Here is a 5895-nt window from a genome sequence, read left to right as displayed (position 1 = left end):
TGAACCAATCTTTTCCTTTTATGATGGATCGCCAAGGAGCATTTGAGCTTGAGTACTTTCCAAAATTTGGGATACCTCCAGTGAAAGTTTTACTGTATTTGGCATCGATTATCGACTTCCAAAGAGCTTATGGTTTCCTGTGTTAGCTCCAAAGCCACTTTGTTAAGAGGGCAAAGTTTGAGGCTTTCATCCTTGTAATGCCAAGGCCACGTTTGTCTTTTGACAATGTTCAAATACCCCAGTTAATCAGGTGAGGGTTATTTGAATTTGAGGTGCCTCCCCAAAGAAAATTCCTCCATATTTTCTCATTGTCTTTATAGATCTCATTTTGATCTGTGAAGATCAAAAGCTGATAAGTTGGAGTACTTTCGAGAGATGATCTGATTAATGTCAGTCTTCTTCCTTTGGTGATATGGTTGTATTTCCAACTGCTCAATTTTTTATGGATGTTTCAATAATTTGAGACCAGAAAGCTCTTGAGATTGGTTTGCCTCCTAAGGGTACTCCCAAGTAATTGATGGAGAGGAATTGTTGATTTGAAGCTCTATCATTTGAAGTGTTTATCAGACTTATAGTTGATTTGAGGAGGTTTATCTTCAGTTCAGATGCTAATTCGAATAGCCTTAGAGCTGTTTGGAGATTTTTGATTGAAACATCATCATCCTCCACGAATATCGTCTGTGAAGAGGAGGTGTGTTATACTGCAACTGTTATTTATTTTAGCTCCTTTGATATCTTGTCTCTTTTCTAGGTGATTTAGCAGTCTGCTGAGGTAATCCATCGCAAGAACAAAAATAAAGGGGGATATGGGGTCGCCTTGCCTGATGCCTTTCTGAGCTGTTATCCTCCCTCTTGGTTTTCCATTGATGAGAATAGAATAATTCACATTTGATATACATGCTTTAATCCATTTTCTCAATCTATCTAGGTAATTTTTTTGATTTAGCATGTGTTCAATCAAGTTCCAACTTATCTTGTCGAAGGCTTTTTCCACATCCAACTTTAGGATAAAACCTTTTTCCTTTTTTGATTTCCAATAATCGATCACTTCATTAGCAATGAGAATAGCATCTGTTATATGTCTACCCTTAACAAAAGCCATTTGATTTTTCGCCACAGTGTCAGGTAGAGTTTCTTTGATCCTATTTGCCAAAGCTTTAGCCATGATCTTATACAGCGAGGTAGTTAGGCTGATTGGTCTGAAATCTGTTGGTTTAGAATAGAGGTTCATCTTGCCAATGAGAGCAATGTAGGTGTTGTTAACACATTTGTTGATGACACAATTTTCATGGAACTCTTTGAAGACTTCAATTAGATCCTTTTTAAGGGTATGCCAGTGTTTTTTATGGAACCGGATGGGGAAGCCATCTGGACCAGGTGCTTTTTCGTTGCTTAAAGACCAAATGGTGCTTTTTATCTCAGCCTTATCAAAGGGCTTGCAGAGATTAGAATGATGGATGTCATTTAAGGGATCCCACTCCATATGCCTTTGAAGTGGTTTGTGATGACATTTGAGATTCCATCTGTTGTGTCATAAACTTGGCCATTTGAGTCAGTGATTTTTTTTATCAAATTCTTCCTTTGTTTGAAGGAGCAAATCCTGTGGAAGAAGGCCGAGTTTTCATCACTATGCTTGATCAATTTATGTCTAGCTCTTTGTCTCCATAATTGAGCTTCTTTTAGTTTTATGTCATGGAGATCAGATTTTAATGCTATTCTTTTTGAATGGAGAGAAGCTGTCAGGAGATTTTGAAATTCAAGCTTGTCGATGGCTTCTATTTCCTTTGTAAAGGAATCTTTTTGTAGCTTGTAACTCAAAACTTTTTGCTTTTGCTAGTCTTTGATTCGAGTAGCCAAGATTTTGAGCCTCTGTATGAAAGAGTAATCAGGGTGTCCTTCTATTTTGGTGTTCTCCCACCAAGTAGGAAAATTTTTTATGAAGTCTTTTTCATTGAGGGATGCATTGTTAAGCCTGAATGGACATGGTCCCAAAGTGATGTGATGTGATTCCAGAGTAATAGGGAAATGATCAGAGACCGTTCTCTGCATAGTTTTTGAGTGATAAACTTTGAAAGTGCTTTCCCAATCCTTTGTGTATAAGAATCGGTCAAGTTTAGAATAAATCGGATCAGTTTTGAGATTGGACCAAGTGTAGGAGTTGTTGGTAAGAGGGGGGTCGAAGAGTCCAAAGTCTTGAATTATGTTGTTGAAAATGGCCATATTCTTTCTGTCAAGACTCTTTGCTTTGGTTTTAGATGACAATCGAACAATGTTGAAATCTCCTGCTAGCATCCAAATTGGGGAACAAAGGGAGTGAAGAATCTTGAGTTTATTCCAAAACTCATCTCTGTCTTTACTATTTGTGAGACCATAGACAGATGTTAACCACCAATCCTTTCCATTTTTTCTTTGATATTGATAGTGATTGTGTATTTCTGTTCAATCATATTTTTCTACTTTGAAAGAGGCACTATTCCACATAAAAAGAATTCCACCTGTGCAGCCTTGAGCTTCAAGAGATTACCAGTTTGCAGTTGGTTTGTTCCAAAGGGATTTAATGTTGAAGTAATTTAGAGTGTGAATTTTGGTTTCTGTTAGGATGATGAAATCAGAATCATAAGACATAATTAAACTTTTTATTTGGGCTCTTTTTTAGGGAGAGCCTAACCCTCTAATATTCCAACATACAAACTTCATTTGAAACTATGATCCCCCCTTGGCTCATTGCCTGAAAAATCATTTGGTCCCTTTTCCTCGTTTACATTTGTGTTAGCATTGCTAGGAATAACTAAGGGATGTTTAGGGGACAACTTAAGTTCATTATCTTTTAGCCAGACCACGAGTCTTTCATTGAATAATTTTTCATCCTCTTCCTTTGAAGCTAAATTGTTGTGTCTTCCCTCTTCTTGTGTCTTTTGAAGTGCTTCTTGATCTTCATTCATTTTTTCCTGTTGTAATTTTGTTTCCTCACCATGGGCTGAGTTTTCTGTTGATTTGCTTTGAATTGGTACCTCAACATTTTCAACTTGAGCTAAAACATCTTCAGATGCATCCAGGTCTCATAATGGAGGAATATGTCCCAAATCAACTGTCAAACTGAGCTCCTTTTTGTCAAAGGAGAGTTGCCGATCTTCACTGCGAGGGCCAGCTTTCCTTTTTATTCGGTAATATTTCTTTTGGAAGTATTTGTAAGGGCCGGCTTTTTTGGATGATGAAACTACTTTATTAGCCGCAAAATCATCTTTCCTTTCATTAATGCTCAGATTTTGTCTCTTTGGGAAATCTGAACTGTGGGAGGGATAACCGCCAGGTGATTTAAATGATACTTTCTTCTTTGCTGATCTTTTTTATTTGGTTGAGTAATTGAAAATATCTTGATCATCAGTTGACAAGATGGCCTTTCCGTCTCCTTCCTTCGATCATCAGAGTTTTGATCAAAGGGATCATACTCAGATTCTGATGAACTATTTTTCTTAGCATGAGTGGGATTTGAGTTAGAGTTTTTGTCAGGCTTTGATTGTTTACTGTCAGATTGATTTTTTGAATTTTTCGGTGGAATGACATGGTTTCCGGCGAATGTAAACTCCTCTGCGTTGGGGTTCAAACTGTCGAAATCATCAGCTGCTTCAATCTTGAAGGTCCCATGGAAGTTAACATTTCTTTCTATGAACCATCTCCCCTTTGGATGGGGAACCGTATTTACCACAAAGTTTTCCCCTTGGTTATCAGTAAGCAGGATTGAAGCTGATACAAAACCAGAGTAGTTGTGCCTGACTTTGATTTTTGCTTCGATGAGGTTCTCCTTTTCCATTGTTTCCTTCGCCACAGCCAAAAAGCCTCCGCAAGCTTTTCCAATATTAACAAAAGAATCATAATCCCAGAGATGAAGGGGGACTCCTCTGAAACGCATCCAACCTTCATAGCTTAAAATAAGAGTTTGACAGGCATGTTTTTTGGTGTCCCATTGCTCAAATTTGACTTGATAGTTTCCCACAGTTGTCCATCCATTTGTACTCTTGTTTGAACAGAGCAAGTTTGCATTATCCTCAAAGAAGATGAGAATGGCATTGTTTGCATGGAAGGGTTCATAGGAGAATTCTATTTCAGTTTGTTTCTTCAAGGTAAACATTATACGGCTCCAATCATCATGAAAGCGTCTTCTTGTAATAATGACTGTTTCACCATTTTCAAAAGCTTTTCGGAGGGGGGCTTTCATACTATGAGCAGTTGTTGAGCTTCGCTTGCATGAACTATCATCAGAATGTACATTGTTCTTCTTATCTCTACCATCGTCACTACTTTCCATGAGAGCTCTGGCATATGATTTCCTTGAGGTTTCTGAATCAAATGATGAGTAGTTTCTGTAAAAATTTTCTTTTCTTACCACAGAGCGTAGCCGTTTGTGATGGGAGTGATGCTTAAAAGTTAGCATGGCTAAAAAGGACTTCCAACCAAATTTATCAATGCCTTCAGGAACAAGAATGCTGCATTTTCTACCTTTGTTGTCGATTCTAAAAATTTCAGCTGTGGAACCAGATTTGCTCTTGTTTTTTGTTTTTCGTACCCACATGCAGTAGTCCTCTTGCCTTCTTTCATTGAAGAAATGCTTAGTGTTTGATGTTTCCAACAGGGCTTTGAAGCATTTTCTTATCCAATCAAGAGTGTCAGGGGAAATATCCATTGAAAAAGATTTGTGATGGCATATTTTCGTTAACCACATGCGTAAGAACCTGGACTTGCTATCTAAAGAAAGAATATATTCTTTCTTTTTGATTTGGTGGTGCTTTGGAAGTTGTCTATAAAAGGACATGTTTGCCAAAAAAGGAAGAAAAGCCGAAGCTGAGAGTTGTTGGAAAGTTACCTTTTTTGGTGACGCAGCCGCTGTTTATAACTTTAAAGTTGACTTGAATGTTATTTGTGGAAGTTGGTTGAGGTAGATAGCCTTCAATGTTTCCATTTTGGTAGATTTTCGGCTTCACCAGGTGTTAATGTTTCTTCATGCTTTGGAAGTAAAGAGAAAATGGTACTGTAGCACGCACTCCATTTCCCCTCCTCCGAAACTTTCATACGCCAATCATTGATTAATGCTGAAATTAAGGGAGAGTTTCATCCCACGCTCTAAGTAGTTATGATTATTATTATGTTATACCATCAAGTTCTCTGTTGGAACAGTTCTAGGAGAGTATGGTAATAATTGTGTAGAAGTGCTCTTCCTCCAATCATAACTATGTATTCAACCCTTATTGTATTTGTGATTAATATAATTTTCTATCCCAGGCAAATAGCCCCAAATGTAGGTGCCTATTCGTCGAACTGAGCTAACAAATTTTGATGTACTGTTGATTGTTTCTTTTCATGTTACTGTAGTTTAGTACTATAAATACAACTGTGGGCACAACTATTATATATCACTAAAACAGTTCATATTTCACCACCTTAACAAGATATTCAAATAAAGAATCCACAACTTATGCAACATCTACTATCTTTACCAACAATAATAATACTTTTAGCTTAGAGAATTATAGCTCACTCCACCATTGTGAGTATACCACTTGGAATACTACTTTCCAAGAATTTTCTTTTTTTCATCACCAACTGATAAACTTTGTTGAAATTTATGGTACAAGCTTCTATATACATGGCTCGCTTGAAAGTTCTTCGGTCATCAACACTACTTCCTCCACACAACTTTCATAACCACCAAGTCAATGGCATGTGTGTAAACCTGTGAAATCACTAACATCACAACCTCTACCATGATAAAGCAAACATACCACTAGATTAAATTCATATTTCTTTAAGAGAATAGATATGTATCATCGTGAAATAGAGACAACGTTAGGGTTTTATTCATATCCCTTTAAATGAACCTTTACTGTTAGGATATTCCCT

The sequence above is a fragment of the Cucumis melo genome, chromosome 2 (genome assembly GCF_025177605.1).
Source record: "Cucumis melo cultivar AY chromosome 2, USDA_Cmelo_AY_1.0, whole genome shotgun sequence".
In the NCBI taxonomy this organism is placed as follows: domain Eukaryota; kingdom Viridiplantae; phylum Streptophyta; class Magnoliopsida; order Cucurbitales; family Cucurbitaceae; genus Cucumis; species Cucumis melo.
Note: the sequence above shows the minus strand (reverse complement) of the source record.